Here is a 22,224-nt window from a genome sequence, read left to right as displayed (position 1 = left end):
TTCTGGCTCTCCTTTCATTAGATTGCCTGCACAGAACTTTAAGTGATTATTCTAACAGTTTGGAGGACAAGATGGGGGCAGTGTTTCTAGCTGTGGGCTGCTGTCACAGTTTTAATGCAAATTGTGGCTCAGTGCCCCATCTTATCTTCAACTTGGTACCTACTCCTGTAACATCTGTTATGACAATGTTAAACTTGCCTTATTTCTAGTGAGAGAGAGACTGCGTCTTTCCAAAAAGGGCAAAGTAGGGTTATGATGATATGATTCTTCTCAACCATGATGTATTATATATTGTGTTTAATTTAGGAGAAAATCATTGTCATCAATTAATCATGTTTTATTACTGACCCAGTCTTCACAGTGACTCCAAAAAATGTAAATATGTTTCTTTGAGTTTCGATTCTTGAAACAGTCCCAGTTGTCATTTTTATCAACTAAGAGACACAACAGTGATTTCCAATATAAACAGGTAAGAATTATTGGGAATACTGATTAAACATGCAGATTCTCTATGTCTTTCTTCCTGCTACTTCCTGTCTAGAAATTCTGTTTTCTTGAATCTCTGGTAAGAGTTGAAAATCTGCAGCATTAACAAGTCCCCTAGGTGATTCCTACAGATAATCTGTTCTATACTTTGAGAATCACTGAGTTAAGAAACGTATCCCTTATTATTACTCCAGGCAGAGACAAATACTGCATGATCTCACTAAAAAATCCAAATCTAAAAAAGTCAAACTCACAGAAGCAGGCAGAAGAATGGTGGGTGCCAGAGCCTAGGAAAAGAAGAATAAAGTTTTAGTCCGGAACAGTAAGTTCTGGAAATCTGTCATACGACATGGTGACTATGGTTTATTATGGTATATTGTGCTTGTGAAAATTGCTGAGATTAAATCTTAAATGTTTTCAAAAAATGATAAGTATGTGAGGTGATGGATAGGCCAATAAAATATGTCTTTTAATAAGTATCAAAAGTAAATACTAGTTTCTTTTTTAAAATAGATGTATACTTAGAATGTTTGTGTGAATTAAATATAGCAAATCAGATTGTATCTTGTTTTAACTATGTTTTTAGTAATTGCTCTCAATGTGTCATTTTCATTAAGAATCTGTTCAGGCTGGGGGAATAGCTCAGCTGGTAGAGTGCTTGCTTCAAAAGCATAAGGCCCTGAGTTTGATCCCCAGTACCGCAAAAAAAAAAAAAAAAAAAAAAAAGAATCTGTTCAATGGTAGTTTTAAAATTTAATAATGAACATACAACATGTACCAGAAAATATTCTAAAAATTCATATAAATTACTTCATTTAATTGCTAAATCATGGTACCTCATTATACAAATCAGGAAAGTGAAGCTCGTTATGTAGGCCCAGGCATAATAGCCAAAAAAACATGAAACTGGATCTTGAATCCTTCCTACTTTCTAAACAGCTTTCTTCCAACTTCCCATGTAAACATTGGGGAGATTAAGACTTTTTTCCCCATATTTCTTTTCAATTTTTTGGACTATCTGTTTCAACCATTATAAGTTAATCTTCAACAAATATTTTGTTGATATAGAGGAGATAGAAAAAAAATAACAACATGAATGTCTAGCTTGTTGAGTTTTCACAATCTGATCACCCTGTGTAACCTCCACTCAGATGAACAAGCAGAACATTTTTAAGTACCCTTTTAAACAGAATTGAATCTTTCTGTTGCATGGAGTTTTGCTTCCTGTTTTTTGTTTATTTTTTGGTACTGGAAATTAATCCTAGGGGTGCTTACAACTGAGCTATATTCCCAGTCCTTTTTATTTTTTTATTTTGAGACAGGGTCTCAATCAGTTGCTGAGGCTGACCTTGAATTTGTATGAATTTGACATACTTTTCCTGAGTTACTGGGATTACTGGTGTGCACAACCATACCAGGTTCCTTAGGATACATTTCTAAAAGTGTAATTGCTAGATCAAAGTGCATGAATATTTCAAAGCTATTGATATATATTGACAGTCTACTCCAAATAGTTATTCCAGTCCACAAGCGTTCATGAGTTCCCATCCTCCAATGCTAGACCTTCAGGTGTGTATGGTGTGTGTGTGTGTGTGTGTGTGTGTGTCTTTAAGTCTTTTTGATAGATGAAAATTAATATCTGATGACTAGTTTTCTTTCATCCTTAGTAAGATTAATATATTTTTATGTTTATTAGACATATTAATTCATTTTTGTTTTATTTATAAGGAAATTAATATTTAACCACAAATTACCCCTAATTTTCTTTAGTTTTGGAGGGAGATTAAACTTCAGGAGGATGTTGCTTTTAGATTATAAAAATTTAGGAAAATTGTGCAATAAGCTTTCCTTTTATAATCACCTTTTTAAAGCATTAATTTTTGAGAAAAAATATGTTCTATTTCCAAAAACTGCTCTAGAAAGGTACAGATGGCATTTGAGTCTTAATTGACATGCTTCCTTATAACTAGTTTATATAATATTGCCTTGCAGATTACTGTGATCTTATGTGTTGACTTACTTCTTCAGGAGTCTCAAATTACTTTTCTTATATCTAAAAAAAATTATGTTGTAAGATAGTATTTGAATAGGTAAAACATAACATATTCAGATAATTGAATTTTAATTCAACCATATTTATGTTGTTTGAGAATAAGATTGGATTATTAGATCATTTTTTACTTTTTGAATACAAATGTGTAATTTAAGGAGAATTATAAATAAAATTAGAATAAAAATAATACATATCAAAAGCTTTATAGTTGGCTATTCAGTTTGTGGAAAAGTCTTGATATTAAAATTGATTTTGAGGCTTTAAAGGCATATTCAGTGTTTTTATTAGAGCATTATAGTTATACATAGTAGTTGGCTTCATTTTGATAAAATCACATATGCAAGGAATTTGATTTTAATTCCTGTTCTCCCCCATCCCCCACCCCCTGCTTTCCCCAACCCCATCCATCCCTCTCCTCTTCCTCTGCTCCACTGGTCTTCTTTTCACTTCTTTATTTTTGACTGGCACTTCCTACATATACATAAAGGTGAAATTGCCTTTGGTACATTTATATATGCATATAACATGATGTTGTTAAATTCATTCCATATTTCCTCCCCTTTCCCATCCTTCTTTCCTCCCCCTAGCTCTTTACCTTCTACTCCACTGATTTTTCTTATATACTTATGATGTCTTATCTCCCCCTACCATACATTCTTTCCCTTATTTTGCTCTGGCTTCCACATATGAGAGAAAACATTTGACCCTTGATTTTCTGAGTATGACTTATTTCACTTAGCATGATGTTCTCCATTTCCATCCATTTACCAGCAATGCCATTACTTCATTCTTCTTTATGACTATATAAAACTCCATTGTGTATATACACCACATTTTCTTTATTCATCTGTTGAACAGCACCTAGGGTTGGTTCCATAATTTGGCTATTGTGAATTGTGTTGCTATAAACATTGAAGAGGCTGTGTCACTGTAGCATGCTGATTTTTGTTCTTTTGGATAAATAGAAAGACATGGAATAGCTGGGTCATATGGTGGTCCCATTCCTAGTTTTTTGAGAAATGTCCATACTACTTTCCAGAGTGGTTGTAACTGGTTTTCAGTTCCACCAACAATATATGAGTGTACCTTTTCCTCCTACATCCTCTCTAGCATTTATTATTATTTGCGTTCTTGATAATTGACATTCTGACTGGGTGAGATGAAATCTTAGTGTAGTTTTGATTTGCATTTTCTTAATTGGTAGAGATATTGAATATTTTTCATATATTTATTGGCTATTTGTATTTCTATTTGAGAAATGTCTGTTTAGTTCTTTTGCCCATTTATTGATTGAATTATTTGTTTTTTGGCATTGAGTTTGAGTTCTTTACATATTATGAATGCTAATACCCTGTCAGAGAATCAGCAGGCAAAGACTTTTTTCCCATTCCATAGACTCTTTTCACATTCTTAATTGTTTCCTTTGCTGTGCAAAAGATTTTTAATTTGATGCTTTCCACTTAGTGAATCTTGGTTTCTTGAGCTGTAGAGGTCTTGTTGAGGAAGTTGGTTCCTGCACCTATATATATGATGGAGTGTTGGCCCTATGTTTTCTTCTAGCAGTTGCAAGTTTTCTGATCTAATTCCTAAATCTTTGATACATTTCAGTTTGACTTTTGTGCAGGGTGAGAGATAGGGATCTAATTTCATTCTTCTATATGTGGATATCAGGTTTTCCCAGCACCATTTGTTAAATAGGCTGTTTTGTCCAACATATATTTTAGGCACTTTTGACTGTAAGCATGTGGGTTTGTGTCTGTCTTCTATTCTATTCCAGTGATCTTTATGTCTATTTTGATGCCAATACCATGCTGCTTTTTTTTTTTCTTAATATAGCTCTGTAGTTTAATATGAGATTTGGTATCTCACTCTTCATGCTCAGAGTAACTCTGGTTATTCTGGGTCTCTTATTCTTCTATATGAATTTCAGAATGATTTTTCTAATTCTATGAAGAGTGTCATTGGTATTTTGATGGGGATTGCATTGAATCTATATATTGCTTTTGGTAGTATAACCACTTTGACAATATTAATTCTGCCTATGAAATTAGAACATGGGAGATCTTTCCATCTTCTAAGGTCTTATTCAATTTCTTCAGGGTTCTATAGTTTTGATTGTAGAGATCTTTTACCTTCTTGCTCATATTAATTCCCAGGTTGTTTTTTTTAAGGTTATGTAAAGGGGGTGGTTTTCCTGATTTCTTTCTCAGTTGAATTGCTGTTGGAGTATAGGAAAACTATTTTTGAGTGTTGATCTTGTATCCTGCTACTTTTCTGAATTCATTAATCAGTTACAGAAGTCTTCTGGTGGGATTTTTTAGGTCTTCTAGATATAGGATCATGTCATCAGCAAACAGAGATAGCTTTATTTCTTCTTTTCCTCTTTGTATCCCTTTAATTTCTTTTTCTGGATTGCTTTAGCAAGAATTTCAAGAACTCTATTGAATAGGAGTGATAAGAGTGGACATCCTTGTCTTGTTCCTGATTTTAGAGTAAATGCTTTCAGTTTTCCTCTATTCAGTATGATGTTGGCTTGGGATTGTTGTATATAACCTTTATAATATTGAGGTAAGTTCCTTCTATCCCTAGTTTCTCCAGCATTTTTAACATGAATGGGTGCTATATTTTATCAAAGGTCTTTTCTGCATCTATTTAGATGATGCATATTCAATTTTTAAAAATACATCTGAGAGATATGTAAAAGCATCTCTAAGTAGAAAGTTTTAGTTATTTCAGGAGTTGGGGTTTTTCTAAAGTAGCTTTTGCTTGAAGGTGGTAGAATTTTCCCAAAATAAGAAATAATTCATTTACGGAAGTGAAGGTGAGTGGGGATGGGGTGGGAAGTCTATGTCTTCACCAATTGTATCTCCCCTTGCCTCTGGTTCCATCCTGAGCCTGGTTACTGAAAAGGGGCTGCCAGGACTGACAGATTGTGCTGTGCCTTATGTAATATGGACAAATAACCTACAGTTGTGGCCTATTAGGATGAGACCATTTCAACATTTTTGTTTTAATCTCCATGTTAGAATTCTGATCTCCAGATGTTATAAGCATTAAGCCATTCTTTCCTCTTTTGCATATAAGTTTACCAGAATATTCTCTGTACCTCAGAATACTTGAATGCTAACTTTGAGTTTCACCTGGTGTTATTCTTTGTTTTACATTTGGATGTCAACTAAATTCATTTTTCCTGTTTTTTTCCCCATAATAACCATTTCCTATAGCATAAGGGCATAAATGATTTTTACAGTTTAAAGGGTCCTTCAGATCCTCAAAACAAATATCCTCAAGGGCCAGCAATACAAGTGTAAAGTTGCCAAGGGAAAGACAGTAGGCAGTGGTGGTGGCTACGCACACTCGAGGGCATAAGTCCCACCTACGGACATGAGTTCAAAAGTTTCTGTGCTATCCTAATGAACCATATTCCCAGACCACATTTGACCTGCTGGTCTCTGACTTTGAATATCTCTAATCTTCTTATTTAAAAAAATAAATTGATCTTCCTGGTAAAGTTAGTGTGAGCAGAGATCAGAGACCAAATTTTCTAACTTCCAATTAACTGATTGATTAAATGTCCATTGAGTGCCCATTTCCATCAGATATTTTCCTATAGTAATTTAATATATTATATTCATGTTATCTCTTTACCAAGGCAAATTTGAGGCTAAGGATAAAATGAAGAAGAAAAAGATGTTTGAAACCATAGGAACAAAAGGATGAAAACTTAAAAAAACTCTGAGATGGAATATGGAAGTGAAAGTATAAAAAGATGAAAATGATGCAAAATAAGATTGTCTAGAAGTATCTTATGCTAATATTTGAGGACAGTGATTGATTAACAGATATCCCTGGAATTTTAGAAATTCAGAACATTGTTGTAAACTGAATGAACTTATGAGAAGTTAGGGAAGACTTATCTGCTAAGATTGCAGAAGAAATAGCATTTTATCAGACAGAGGTGAGGCTATGTGTGAATGAGTGTGTGTGTGCATGCAAATGTGTGTAAGAATGTTTCCAGTAAAGGGAACAGCAGGTACCTAAGTTCTGGGACATGAGGAAGAGGTGATGGTGGTGAATATATCAGTGAGAGAATACATATTGTTCAAGATGAGGCCAAGGTAAACCAGTATTTGTAGGCCATTGCTTAGGATTTTATCCTACATCCAAAGAATAAAGAGGAGCTGGTAAGAGGTTTCAACCTGGACTTGTGAGTAGGGAAAGAGAGGCCCATGGAAAGACCACTCTGTCCACTGTGTGGAGAGGCAGACTAGAGTGATGTTCAAAGACTAATTATGAAGCCAGTGAAGCAATTTTTATTAGATGATAGAAACTTAAAACAGGGAGATGATAGGAGATGGACAGATTTGATGTATGGACAGAATTCATAATATTTAAGAGACACAATTTGTAGTATTGAGAATGGATGTGGCAGGGGGTGGGGCAGTGTGTGTGAGAGAGAGAGAGAGAGAGATTAAAGATGATTTCAGTCATTGGATTTTATACGTGTTTGGATATCTCTGCTATTCAGGGTGATGAGGAACACTGAGCAAGGATCAAATCTGGGGTGGAGGAGTAGAGTGTTTATATGTTCCATAAGGTCAAATGCACAGTTTCATTTACTGATGTTTCTTCCAGAGCTGTGCCTGGAACACAGTAGATACTCAAAAAACATTTGTTAAATGAATGAATTATATATTCACTTTTAGGCAGGCTGTTTGAATGTTTTGTGTGTGTGTGTGTGTGTTACTAGGGATTGAACCCAGTGTCTCACCCATGCTAAGCAAGAGCTCTACCTTTGAGCTACATCCTCAGTCCTTGAGTAGCTGGGATTACAGATATGTGGCACTAGTTTGAATGTCTTTGAAATATTCAAATGATGTTGTCAAGTAAATGTTTTGACTTAAGGGAAGCTTATCTAGGGCTTTAGAAGAGAGAGATTTGGGATCCATTTACATGTAGATGACATAAAATACTGAGATTACCTCGGGATAGGAATAGAATAAGAATAGAATAAGAAGTACTCTGTACTAGGACAGAGCCTTAAATAGTACTAGCCTTTAGAGAATGGGGTGGGATTGGACCAAAGCAGACAAGAAGGAATTTCCCTTATATAGGAGGAAAACAAAAAATGAGACTCATGGAGGCTAAAGGTAGAGTAGTGTGGTACAGAATGGTCAGGTAATAGTCAGGTAGGATGGATTTGAAAACATGGAAGTCACTAGTGACTTTAGTGAGAGCTTTTCTTGTGTAGTGTTGAAGTGGAAGCTAGATCAAAATTGATTTGAAGAGTAAATGGGAAATGAGGGAAGAGAGGCAGTAGTGAGGATGCAAAAGATGTGGACATTGATTACTGAAATTATTATAGACCAATGAAAACCTAAGTAGCTGGATGCTAAATTAGTCAACTTTTCATCACTGTGACCGAAATAGCTGACAAGAACAACTTGGAGGAGGAAAAGTTTATTTTAGGTTCATGGTTTCAGAGGTTCAGTCAATAGACAACTCCACTGGGCCCAAGGTGAGGCAGAACATCATGGTGGATCAACTTGGCATGCCCCCAGTGACCTACTTCCTCCAGCCATGTCCCACCTGCCTGGAGATAGAACCCAGTAACCAGTTTATATTATTAATCCATCAAGTGGATTAATTCATTGATTTGATTATAGCTCTCATAATCTAATCACATCACCTCCTGCATAACACTGGAGGTTTTGGGGTGCACCTCATATTCAAACCATAATATTCTGCTCCTGAACCCTAAAAGCTTATGTCCACAACACAACACAAAATTCATTTAGCCATCTCTAAGAGTCCCCACAGTCCAAACAGTTCCAGCATTGTCCAAAAGTACAAGTTCAAGGTCTTACCTGAGACTCCAGATAAATTCTTGACTGTGAGCCTCTGAGATCTCAGTGAGATTTGATCTCCAAAGGTCTTGGGCCCCTGTGGCCTTGCTAGCAGTAGTACTCATAGCCTCTCTCTTAGGCTGACTTAGTCTGCAACAAGTAGCTTTCCTTGGCTGATGTGTCGTATTACTGGCATCTCTTAGTGTAGGGATGGGGGTCTCCACAGTAACTTTGTCTACCTTCTAGCAGCTTCATGTATCACCCTCTCAGGGCCTGCCTGTGGGAATTCTGACCTGTTATACTTTGTAGGCCTTCCTTTGAAATCTTAGTGGAAAACTCAGTGAACCCCAAACTCCAACATCTCCTATTTCTGCTGAACCAGCACTATGTGGATGACTCCAAGGCTGCAGTGGCCTCCACAGTCTCTTCTCACAGTAGTTTTTACTTTTACTTCTTTGAGCCTGCGATGGGTGTGGGCTCACTGATTTCTGAGATGCCCATCTATCCTCTTGTCTCTGTGAAAAGTATTTAACTTTTTTTTTTTTTTTTTTTTTTTTTTTTTTTGTGGTGCTGGAGATTGAACCCAGGGCCTTATGCTTACAAGGCAAGCACTCTACCAACTGAGCTATATCCCCAGTCTGAATTTAACTTTTCTTTAGTGGCAGAATCTCTTCAACAACCACACCCTCCTCAGCCCGAATTTTACAGGCAGTTTTCTGGCAAAACTGCAAGTTTTAAAAATTCTTCCTCTATATTTTCCTCCCAATTCTGTCAAAAGCTGCCAGCAACACCTATATCACCATCTGAATGCTGTGTGTCCTTGAAATTTCCTCTTCATATTAATTAGTCCATCACTTTTAAATTCAGCCTCACAGAAAGTCTCAGGACTTGGGCAAAAAGGTAGGCAAGATATATACTAGAATGTAACACAAATGACTTCTAGTCCCATTCCCAACTGAATCTTTGTTTCCCTCTGAAATTTCATGAGCACAGTCTTTATTGTACACATTCCTATTGGCATTCTGGTCACCACCAGAATCACCCATTAAGCTCTGCTTATAACATTCTAAGGCTTTTCCATCCTCCTCCAAACTTTTCCAAACTCCTTCCACAAACCAGTTCCAAAGGTTTCTAAACCACATGGTCAAGTTAGTTGCAGCAGCAATCCTGCTTTTCAGTACAACTTTCTGTGTTAGTCAGGTTTTTGTCACAGTGACCAAATTACCTGACAAAAACAACTTGGAGTGAAAGTTTATGTTGGGATCACAATTTCAGAGGTTCAGTCTATGGTTGATTGACTCCATTGCTCTAGGCCCAAGGTAAGACAGAACATCATGGTAGAAGGGCATAGTGGAAGAAAGCTGTTCATGTCATGGTAGCCAGGAAGTGAGGGAAGGAGTTGTAGGGGCAAGACATATAATCCATAAAGGCTTGCCCCTGGTGACCTCAAGCCCCACTTGCCTACAGCTACCAACTAGTAATCCATTCAAATTATCAATCAAATGGATTAGCACATTGATTAGAAACAGCTTTTATAATATAATCATTTCACTTCCTGCATCAACACAAAAGTTTTGGGGGCATACTTCATGTCCAAACCATAACAGATGCATTCACTTATTCGCCAGACATTTACTGAGTACTTTTTGTGCCAGTCCTTTGCTAAAAAAATAAATGTGTCACATTGATGGCTTTTTTTTTTTTTTTGATAAAGCCATTGTGATTAGAAATATGTATAACTCTGCACTTTAGCTAAAAGTTGGTATATGTTAAAAGGTTAGGTAAATAAATGTGTTAAATGCTGTTCTGTGTTGGATCCCTTCAAGTATAGTTGCTTATTCAGAGATTGTTGTTCTGTCCAAGAGCAGGTGAGGTGAACATTCTTTTCCCTGCCATCCTGTAACCACTTTGTGCCTCCATATTAATGGGAATCCCATACCAGTGAAGGGCCCTCTTCCTCTGTCAGTTTTTCTGATGCTGAAGCCAGAGACTAGGTACTGCCTCCACCACCAAGTGGAATAAGAGGAGTTTGTGCTGTCAATCAGCATGGTTGCTTAGCAACAGGAGATGCTAGTAACTGTCAAGATGTGGGCACAATATATTCTATTAGCTCAGGGTGTTGATGAACATGTTCATTACATGGACCCTCTGCATCATGTTGGAAGCTGAAGTTCTGGGGAGCTGGACTATTTTTGGAAGCTGAATTTGGAAGAGGAAGGGGAGGGATATAGGATATAATCATCTGGCTACATAGATAAGTATTGAAAAACAGGATTTAGGTTTCTGGCTATGGCTTAAGCTTCAGGAATAATGGGCTCTTGGCAAAGGATAAAGTATATCTCATGAAGACAAGAAATAATTTGGCAGGCATGCAGTTCTCATTGAATATGAGGGAGTGGGGGATAAATGCCAGATAATCTGGAAAAAAAAAAGATTTAATAGAGAACACCAGGTGTGAAGTAGAAAGAACTGTAGAGGAAAAAATACACAGGGTGAATATGAAATTTTAATATGTCAATAATTTAGCTCCTACTTATTGAAATTTGGAAATGTCATGGAAGGTGGGTCCCATTGTGGTTGTCAACTGTCCTGAGAATATTTGAGATAAATTCCACAGTGTCATGTATGTATTAACAAATAGCCATTATTGGGAACACTTAGAGAACAAGAGGCAACAAAACTAGGAGGTTTTGCTGTTCCCCATCTTCCCATGGAGAGGTGGGCAGGGGCCAGAGAGCAACAGAACTGTTAGTGTGCATCTGTGTCTCTGTGGAGGGAGCTTCCTCTCCCTGTGGTTCTCCCTTTGTACAGAGCAAGGGGTGAGAGAAAACAATTTAGTCAGCAGGGGAGCAATCAGTCTGCTTGGGGCTAGACAGTCAGAAACCAGAGTTGTTTGGCTGGGGGTGTAGCTCAGTGGTAGTGTGCCTATCTACCATGTGGAAGACCCTGGGTTTGATCACCAGTAACACACAGGATTGAAGGAGGGAAGGAAGGAAAGAAGAGAATAAACTATAGTTGTCTGGAGAGCCAACCTGCCCAACTTTCTGGAAACCGTGAGGTCCGTTGAATATTGCTGCTAGGAGAGGAAGCCCCTCAGTCTATGGGAAGTTGAATTGGGTATTCTTTCTCCTGCTGCAAGGAGGAGGTCCTGTGGCTTGTGGGTAATTTTGCTTGCTGCTCCACAGATAAGATGGAATATAGGCTAGAAAGTGTGTATTTTATATAAAAAGAACATATACAGCTATAGATGCTTCAGTGCCCTCCCCTATTCAGTCAGCTCATAAAGGCCATTTATTAATTTTTCAGGAATTTTTGCAAGCCACTGGTTCAACAATGATTATTAAAAATTAAATTATGCAAACTAATATTTAAATAAATCATATTAAAAACAAAGGAGGGCTGGGGTATAGGTCATTGTTAGAGCCCTTGCCTAGCATGAATAAGGTCCTGGGTTCCATCCCCAGCATTAAAAAAAAAAATACCCACAAAATTTATAAATGTCCAAAACTCTCATCATTTCCTTTTCATCGTACTATATTTTCTATTGTTTATGTTTCCGGTGTCTGTAAGAAGGTACTTTATGGTGGGTAGTGGTGTGTTGCCATGCTTCTCTTTCTAGTTCAGTGTCCACTGAGTTAGCAGTAGGAGCTTGTATGATAAAGTGCCTCTATGGCTTAGATAACAGGTGTCCCCAAGAGCTAATGTGTGAGATAGTGCAAGAATGCTTGGAGGTGAAATGATTACATCCTGACTAATGTGGATTAACTGGAGGAGGTAGGTCACTGGGGGGTTGCATTGGGGTTTATATTTTGCTCCTTGTAAGCAGAGCTGTCTCTCTCTGTTTCCCGTTACCACATCCTGAGCTGCTTTCCTCTGCCACAGCCTTCTGCAATGATGTTCTCCATCTCAGGCTCAGAGCTATGGAGTCAACTGACCATGGACTGAACCTCTGAAACCATGATCCAAAATTAACTTGTCCTTTTCTATGTTGTTTTTGTCAGGTCTTTGGGTCACAGAGCCACAAAACTGACTAAAACAGTGTCACAAACTGGAGGCTTTTGCCCAGACAGGCAGCTGTTGCACGTATACCAGCACAACACTGCCCATGTCCCTTCGACCTTGCCATTTCATTGTGCTTCAGCAAGTGTTCACTGCCAGTATTCTCATCTCTGTGCCAGAGGACTTTTTCTGGAAGGTCATTCTGCTCCTACCCATGTACATCGTAGGCAGAAATTAATTCCTCAACAGGGAAGGATGAGCATAAATACCCCAGCTCTCTTAATCCTCAAGTGGGATAATTTTGAGTCATATGTTTTATACTTTTCCCCAAAATTTGTCTACTAGATGGAATTTCAGTTGCCTGCTATGGCTTTTCATATTGTGCTCTTTATGAACTCTCCTCCCTTCCCTGTATCTCTTCTTTTGCTCCTGTACTGCTGCTCCCTCTACCTGGTTTACTCCTGAGAGTTGTACAAAAGAGAGAACAGCGCTGAATGGAAGGTAGAAGCACAGTGGAGAATTTTGGGGTAGGGCTAAGGAAAGAGGCAGAAGTATGCCATCCTGTGAGAATCAACAATAAGCCAGCCAACCAGATGGCAGGCAGATATGGATAATAATTTTCTAATAGCTCTCTGAAAATTGGCAGGAAAGCAAGATGGAGCAATCATGAGGGACTTCAACTGTATTCACCTAATTCTGATTCAGATTTTACTAAAAGCAGAGAATATCTGCTTTAAAAACATTTGCTAACAACCTATCAGGGATTGAGCTCGGTGGCATGCAATGATGAATAAGACGTTGCTACCGGTTCCAAGACACTGGTGGCCTACCAAGGCAGATCAGATGTATACACAAAATTTCAAAGTAGCTATGGGAAACATCGCAGAGCTGAGAGTGGTCATAGCTGTTGGGAAGAAGAATGAAGATTTGAGTGGTGAAGGCGCTTCCTGGAAGAAGCGACATTTAGATGAGGCCTTGAGGAATCAGAAGAACTTCAATGGGGAGAGATGGACAGGAAGGAATTCAGGGTGGAGCCAATGGTGAGAACAGTGTCTGAAACTAAGAAAGCAACCTTCACATCATGTTTCTGGACGTGGGAAGGTGTGCAGGAGCGTGGAGCTGGAGGAAAACCTGGAGAGGCAGGCTGTGGAGGCTTGTTTGGAGTTCTGGGGAATTCTTGATACTTTGCTGAATATGATAAGTGCTTAGGATATAGAGAAATTTTATAATGGGTCTAATCACCTGGCCAGTGACTCCAAAAGAAAATTTTATAAGGCTCAAGGGGGAAAGATGTCTCTGAACAGTCAACCCTAATTCCATATTGTAACTTACAATACTGAAGAATAAAAGGAGAGAGTGAGCCCTGATTTACTTGGATTTTTTTTTTTTTTAATACTAGGGATTGAATCCAGAGGTGCTCTACTCTCAACTATATCCTCAGACCTTTTTATTTTTTATTTTGAGATAGAATCTCACTGTTTCTTAGGCTGGCCTTAGAACTTGTAATCCTCCTGCCTCAGTCTCCTGACTGGGATTATAGGTGTGTGCTACTGTGTGTCCTGCATCAGCTTGGATTACAAAAGGCATTTTAAGAGGGGAGAAAGAATAGATTTTTAACATTTTAAACTTATAACTACAACAACAAGTATCATATTGTACCCCATAAATACACACAATTATTTGTTAATTATACATGAATTCTTCCTTTTTGAAAAAGGATAGAGACATACATTCAAGAGACAAAGCTTGAAGAATGCTTTTAGGAAATTCAAACCTACAATGAACTGAAACACAGAAAAAAGTAGTAGCATGACAGGAAGGCTTTACTTGGTGCTAGGGGCTGTATTTTGTACCTCCCTAAGCTCAGACATTGAAGCTCTAACCCTAGAACTTCAGAACGTGATTATATTTGAAGACAAGATCTTTAAAGAGGCAGATAAGTTGAAAATGAAGTCTTTATGGTTGCCCTAATACTATATGATTGGTTTCATTATAAGAAGAGGAAATTTGAATATAGATGTGTGCACATAGAGGAAAACACAAGAGCACATTGAGAAGCCAACCATTCACAAGCCAAGGAAGAGGCTTTGGAAGAAACCAAATCCAGAGGTACCTTGATCTTGAATTTCTCATCTCCAAAGCGAAATAAATTTGTTTTTTCAGCTAACTGATCTGTAGTATCTTGTTATGGCAGATGTTATAGACTGATAAACTTGGCATGAGGTGATCAATGAATGGGTCCTTGGTATGATGTTTTCAATGCCATTTGTAGGTGTGTGCACAGCAAGAACATTTTGGGTTGCCAGATGTGCATTTTTCAGGCTGAGGTTGAATGCTTGCTCTCATACTGTAGACAAGTGTCATTTTCTCAGTCTCTAGTAACATGTTTTCACATTTTTGTGCCTTTAAATTTTTTTTTTTTTTTTTTTTTTTACTGTTTAAAATGGTACCCAGAAGTAGTGCTGAAATGCCAAAGTCTGTGATGTGACTTATGGAGAACATCTGGTTCTTAGATAAGCTTCATTCAGGCATGAGTTACAGGGTTATCGGATGTGAGTTCAGTGTTGCCAACAATATATATTAAGTAAGGTAGGTAACTTTAAACAGAAACCCATATGAAGCAAGGATTTGTACTGATCAATTGATGAAAATGAATGCTCACTGGAACCTAACCTATAAGTTCCTAGGAGCAAAGGTGTATTATTTATTAATTCAGTGTTCAAGGTGACTATACAACATAAATACTACAAATAATGGGAGTATATTTGTTGGAGGATGGTGGGGGGAAATCAGTTATTTCAAATTGTCTTTATCTTCTCCATCAAGAAGGTTATTCCAAATGAGAAATGTGGAACACTGGTACTTTTGGAGAAGAGTTGAAACTCAAGGTGTTATTACATTAACACTGAAAGTGAGTTAAGTTCTCTAGCCATGATGCTGAAAAATTTACACATGGTCATTGAATGTATTTCTGTTTCATGGGTAATAAAAGTACAATGATAAAGCTTCCAGGAACCACAAGTTATTTAAGTTGATGGGAGTTCAGTAGTAAATTCTAAAATTTTTAATGACCCAACAACCTTCAGAAAAAAGAAGGATACACATGGCATCCAGCAGGAATTCTGTTGTATAGTCACCTTGAACACTGAATTAACATATTACAGAATATGCAAACTTAACTTCATCTCCTCATCCCCCTATATCGTTTTTTGTTTTGTTATCAAAACCATAGTATACGTGATGTTGGCTAAATGTTCTTCAAAGGTATACCTGCCCAATTCAGGAAATATTTAGCTGCTTTTCTCTATTAGTAATTCACAGTCAGGACATACAGTGGTTTCATTTGCCAAGAACATCAGGCAGGGCTCTGACATTGCTCTTTAGTGGTCACCCCACTACTGCAACCTTGGCTGCTCCTCCTCATTGTGGGTTTGTTTCATTCCTTATCAGTTAGAGGAAACTCACTGGCACTTGTGAGGTCTCCCAAGAACAGGCATCTCATTACTTCCTCCTCTTGTTAAACACCATTTGCACTAGGAGGAAACTACAGTATAATAAAAGGCAAAGTAGCTTTTTTTTTTTTAACATTAAATGTTTTATTGAAAGAAGTAGGAAAAAAAAATCTGTGCAGAAAATATCAGGTGAACATAATACACAAGCCTTCGCACACCATCCTTTGTTTTACAAAACCTTGCCACCTTTAGAGTAATGGCTTGTCCACTGCAGCAATACTCAGTTAACTTGGTCCATTTTCCTCCAGGCTCAAAATAAAATCAAACTCTTCTTGGGTCAGGGGCTGGATTGAGAGCTTCTGGTGAGTGAAGAGAGCCCTATCTTTTAAGGCGCCACCAGTAGCTTTGTCGATTGGTGATATGTTTTAAGCTCAGCCAGGGAGATGAAACGCTTCACCATCCGAACAAACTGTACATTCACCTTCATAAGCCCTACAATGCCTGGTTCTTTGCAGTTGCTATGGTAGAAGAAGGCTTCTTCTTCCAGCTTTAAGGCTCTAAGGAAATTTCGTGCCTGGTAGTTTCAAACACCATCCCAGCATGCTGTCTGCTTGGGCTGTGCTTTGAGATCCTCAGTGCTGAACTTCACATCTACACCTTTGTCTAATCGGCTCTCTGGCTCTGACTTCATCAGCCGGTAGTTGCTTAGAGTCCTCCCACATTTTTTAAAGGCCGAAGTCTTCTGAAGGCTGGAGTTTTCCACTTTAGCTGATGCCTCACCTAGGTTCTCAGATTTGGTATGTTTTCTGATTGCCCCTTCTTTTCTGGGCCAGCAGCCCCGGTGAGTCTCTTCCGGGGTCTGGGCATGGTCTCTCTCTGCTAGGGGGCTGAAGTGCAGAGGGTTCTGGAATCAACAGGGAGATACAAAAAGGAACTCCACTACCCTTCGAAAAGCGCAGACCAAGATGAAGATGACCCGAGGAAGTTCAAAGGGCTTCCGATTTGCAAAAAGCAGAAAACTGCTTTAGGGTGTCAAATCCTTCCCTCCGTTAACTGCACTCATTCTATCTCGAATAGTCTGCCCTTAAACTCTTCCCAGGTCTTCCCTTGAGCCCCGTCTTGTCCATTTAACCCTTCTCCCCAACATCAGCCCCACGCTCTGCAGAATGGACCGCCAAAGGCCTAAGGCTGGCAGTGCGGCCACGGGGCTTTGTGGCGGACCGCAAAGTAGCTTTTTATTGTAGTCAAATTCTTAATGTAGTCGCAGTTCAATTCAATTATGACTTTTATTCCCATGGATAACCTTTATGGGACGTTCTAGGCGCTCTCAATCTGTGACTTTTCATATCACCATGGTTGGTTTACCCCAAGACCACCTACACAAAATTTCCCTGAGATGGACAGTATTTAAACAGAATTAGAATCTCAGGGCAGGGTGGTTCTAGGAATAATAATCTTAACAATTTTTTCAAGTAATGGAAAGTTTTAGTTATGAAAGTAAAATTATAAAAATTTAGTTGTCTAATATTCCTACCCAATACTTAATATTTGACTAAAAAGTAGTAATTTCATTTAGCAGATTGACACTTATAGAATGAGCACATTTGTGTTAACTAGACATTTTAACTGATACTTTAAATTCTGTTTAGAACTATATCTTAAATAAGCATTTCTGTATACAAATAGTTGCAAGCAACCTTTATGTTTATAGAGTTGCATCTCTATGCTAGTTTGCCTTTCATCCAACACTAGTCTTTAACTTAAGAATTTAGGTTAATTTTCTTTAAAAAAAAAAATCAACAAATTGAAGACAAATATAAAAATCAAATACATGCTAGGTCTAGATTAAGATTTGCATAGAAATCCTTTACCAGAAAACAAGGACTGCCACAGCTGCAAAGCATCCTTAGTCCTTTGCAAAATCCTTTCATTTGAACAGTCTTTAGATAACCAATCACTTCACTTTTTCCTTTACTCCTAGGCCTCCAGACATTTCCTGATGATTAATCACACCTGGAGTTTTTCTTTATCCTTATCCTTGGAAAAACAGTCTTATGGCTGTATTGAAAATGCAAATTTATTTAACTGCAAGAGATTTAGTTATTTTAAGAAGGGGATTGTAAGACTCATTGTACTAAGTGCCATGTTGTAAAATATAAAGTGCAGCATTGTCCATTTTGCCCATAGGAGAAATATTTTATATAGTTACAAATTAATGTTATACAAATTTGTGCATTAATTCTTTTGTAACTTTCCAAATAACTCCTGTAGGCCATCTGTTAATGTAAATGTTATGTAAATTATATTCTTATTTAACAATTATTCTAATCTCAAAATTTTGGAAAAGCATTCACTTGTTGCATATTAAAAGAGTAATTGTGCTCTTACCTGAAAATTTCTCTGTCCTGTCATTTACTTGACACTTGTATGTGAATTTAATTGTTAGCAATAGAAATTTTAGATTTTATGTATTGAATTTTGAAATATGGGATAAGGGATGAGAATAATTACTCAAATATACAGATAGTTCACCATTGTATCTCAGTATCAAGAGTAGTACTTTATAAATATGTTACAATAAATATTTGTTATAATAATAAATGAATGAGTTCAACAATACACACACACAAACACATACACACATACACACATACACATGGTCTGATCATGAAGTAAATGAGAAGTTTTTGTCTTGTATAAATCATTTACTGTTTAGAATTTTATAGTTAGGTCAATCTTATGTATACCATGAATGTAATATACTAGTATTTGAGTGAATTCTTTGATTTTTAGGAAAGTTGTTAATAATTAAATATATTGAAATGGGCATATAAAAGCACCCAAAGAGAAAACCCCTATTTAAAAAACCCTATTAAAGTGTGATATTTTGTAACTGCATTCAGTTTAGCTATGTCTATTAGGAATTCCGTCAGTTATTAATTATTAAGAGTGCTTAGTCATTTTATGAACATAACAGAGGTATATGACATAAACATGAGTATTAGCAATATCACTCTTGGCATGTTCTTGAACAAACACACAGTTGTTGCACATATGAAAATGCTTTAAATATTTTTAATGGTAGAAATCCATATGTTGAACTAGAATCAAAGCATATGTTTATGTTTTGAACAAATTGGCACTATTAGGAGTGTCTATGTAATTTGCAAAATGAGTTCATATTTTCTTTATCTTCAATCAAAACCCCATTTTAAAGGGGTGGGAGAGGCTTTTCATGTTAGAAAAAAAATCAAGAAAATGTAATAGAAACAAAACAATTACAGTTCTTTTTTTAAAAGACTGCGTAAAAGCTTTAAACATCTGATTATCTTGGGGGAAATCACACATATATTTATTCTCTAGGCATCTGTGCATTTTATTGTAACATATTTACCTGCTTATGTGCTTATAAGAATTTCTAGGCTTCTTTTTCTCAGCCTTGAAAAATCTCAATTATCATCTGTGCTAAAAGAAAAACAGTCTTAGAACTTTTTGTGGAAGGTTGTGGGTAATAAATCTCCCTAAATGATTTCTTTTAAGGATAATCTTTGCTAAAATTTTACAAAGTTATGAGGAGTTATAGGCTATATAGTCTTTATTTTAAAAAGGAAAGAACAAAGGGATAAAAATTGCTGAAAACCTGAACACCACATTCCTATTCACATCACTTTAATAATTTATTGAGTGCAGGGCCAACAATATGAAATTTTCATGTATGAGTATCATCCAGCCTCGTAAAGAGTAACATGAAAAATAAGGTCAGAGATAAATCACAAATACCAGTAACTCTTGGTTGTAGTTCTCTAAATTATAACAACAAAATGTCACTTATATAAAAATATTTTTGGTTCTAGAAACAATTTTATCAGCTCTTAGAAAATTTCATTTAAAATTCAGAATTAAGTTATAAAAGCCAAAGGCAGATGATAAAAATAAAATAATGTCTGCTTTAAGGGCAATTTGAGCTAGAAATAGAGTAGAGCATTATAAAATTATTTTTCTTTATATTTGAGATCTCTTGTTAAGGAATTTGTGTTTAGGATAGACTTGATCATCTCCATGAGATTTAAAAAATATTCCATGGGTCCCATTCTAGGTGCTTTATTCTGACACAGCACTCCAATCTAGGGATGGGATTCTACCTGAATAAAATAAAATTGAGGTAGTACCCCCTGGTTAATGTTCTCAAAAATATTAACTGTATGAGTGTGTGTGTGTGTGTGTGGTGTATGAGACAGAGACAGACAGTCAGACATACACCTGGGATGTAGAAAAGAGAAAAAGGCAATGTTGAGAGATGGAGAAACAGGAAGATTTAAATTCACCAAATGATATCATTTAAACTTGCTTCCAAAGAGTATAATTTTAAAATAATACATTCACAAACACATTTGACTTTATCTGTTTTATCCCCTAAGAACTTAAAGGAGGGAAAAAATCTCAGTGGATCTCCTTTTATTATTACTGGTGGTGCCGGCAGATGAGACGAAGAGACTTTGTGTGGTTCATCTGAATCTCTGAATCTGTAATAAATATCTCATAATAAGGTTCCACAGAGATGCCAGATTTGTTTTCCAGCCAGCAAAGAGCATTTTCCAGAACCAGGAAAGCATTTCACTCTTGTCATTAAATTTTTCAGATGATGGGTCTTATGCACCTGTCACAATTCCTAGATGGTGCTGAGGTTTTCCCCTCCTTTCGGGTGGAGACAAAGGTGGAGGGTGTTTGTCGGGGCGTTCTCCATCTTCTTGCAGAGGTGTCTGACCCTGGGCTCTTTGACCTTATTATTTTGAACTTCAGGGCAGTCCTCCATCATACTGTGTTTAGTCCTCTCCAGAGGCCATTCCTCCTTCTGCCTTTGTCCCCCAAGGAACAGTATAGATCTGTATGAAATGAAAAAGAGGAATAATAATGATGATAATAAATGACTGTAATAATAATTGGTATATCAGGCATCAGGGTATATCAAGTGCTTTCTATAGAGCAGCCTGCTGGGTACACTCCTAGGTCTCTACCCCCATGCGGCTGTAGCTTGGAAGCTCCACTGTACTACTGCCTTCCTCTCAGGCACATCAGGAAACAGGCTGCTGTATTTAATGCAATACATCCAGAATGGCAAGTACCATTCCATTTCCATTTTTTAGAGCCTCCTTTTACCTACCAGTTAAGGCATGTTACTTAACTCACCCTCCCACTCCCTTTGTTTCAGCTTTCTCATGAGTTAAAGGGAATAATAATAGTACTTATCTCAAGGGGATATTGAAAAGATTAAATAATACCTATAAAAGGCTTAGAAGAATATCTGGCACATAGTGCTTATGTATTATTCAGCTGTTATTATTTTTAAGGAGGTGTCTGTTGTATCTGAAGGTAAAGAACCCTTAGAGATGGTCTAGGTTAGCTGTCTGTTAAAGATTTAGGGAAGGAGAAGAGGGTGGGTGTGGTACACTTAGCAGAGTTTCTCCTGAGGTGGATCCACAGGAGGCTAAGCAGGTGGGCTGCCAGATCCTTGCTCATCCTGCCCCTCCAATTTATTGTTAGAAGAAACAGGAAAGGCAGGAGTGATCTCTCCCTGTTCCTCACAGAAGGCTGACCCATTTGTTCCTGATCTAATTATTTAAAATCCCTGTGTTTAGTTCGGTACTATGGATTCATGTCCTTCCTCAGTGAATCTTGACCTTCAGTCATTTCTTTTACATACTTACTATAATTATTTCTTTTTTCTTTCCTGTTGTTGCTTTGTGAATCTTATTATTGAAATGCCTGAATGTTTGAAAACTACATAAACCATGTAAAATTAAATTAATATGTGTAATGAGAAGTAGAGGTCACATTCTTGTACAGGTTTTGAAAGGACATTATAATGTATTTTTCAGTGGTTTCTGGAACTCAGAGCTAGTGGCACTTTAAAGAAGAATCAGTAATTGAACACACGGTGTTGATGAAATTTTGCAGCAAATAAACTCAGTTTATTTCATTTTCAGAGAAATATGTGTATTCCTCGGGCTGTTTAATCTGTTCTGTATTCAAAAGGCAAACAAGCTTCTGTTCATAAGGCAAAATGTGACAATTTTTTTTTTTTTTTTAGATAGTGACACTATTGGATTCTGCTGGTGTTTTTCATCTTCAAAATATATAAAATTAAGAGATGAGACTTTGCAATCAGTGCATCTTCACTAATACTTAAATACTAATTTCAACAATTTTTGCAATCTGCTATCCTCTGATATTTGTCATCTTAAAAAAATGGAATTATCATTTAAAATATTATATGTTTCTTTTTTGCACAAATAGTCTTTTGTATAAAGTAGTGATGGAATATGCTTGAAGTGATCAAAATTTAATGGGCCATAGAGCATTTGTAGTCTAGAAGCTTTAGGATGAAATG

General features: G+C 37.0%; 1 protein-coding gene and 1 pseudogene across 3 annotated transcripts in view; one reads left to right on the top strand and one right to left on the bottom strand.

The window, feature by feature from the left end:
• Positions 1 to 22,224, top strand: part of Reln (reelin) — a 461,189-nt gene that overhangs the window by 39,304 nt on the left and 399,661 nt on the right. The window lies entirely within an intron of this gene.
• On the bottom strand, positions 16,121 to 16,703 carry LOC124990424 (thymocyte nuclear protein 1-like; annotated as a pseudogene).

This window comes from Sciurus carolinensis, chromosome 8, assembly GCF_902686445.1.
Source record: "Sciurus carolinensis chromosome 8, mSciCar1.2, whole genome shotgun sequence".
Taxonomy (NCBI): domain Eukaryota; kingdom Metazoa; phylum Chordata; class Mammalia; order Rodentia; family Sciuridae; genus Sciurus; species Sciurus carolinensis.
Note: the sequence above shows the minus strand (reverse complement) of the source record. Positions and strands in the feature narration are given on the sequence as shown.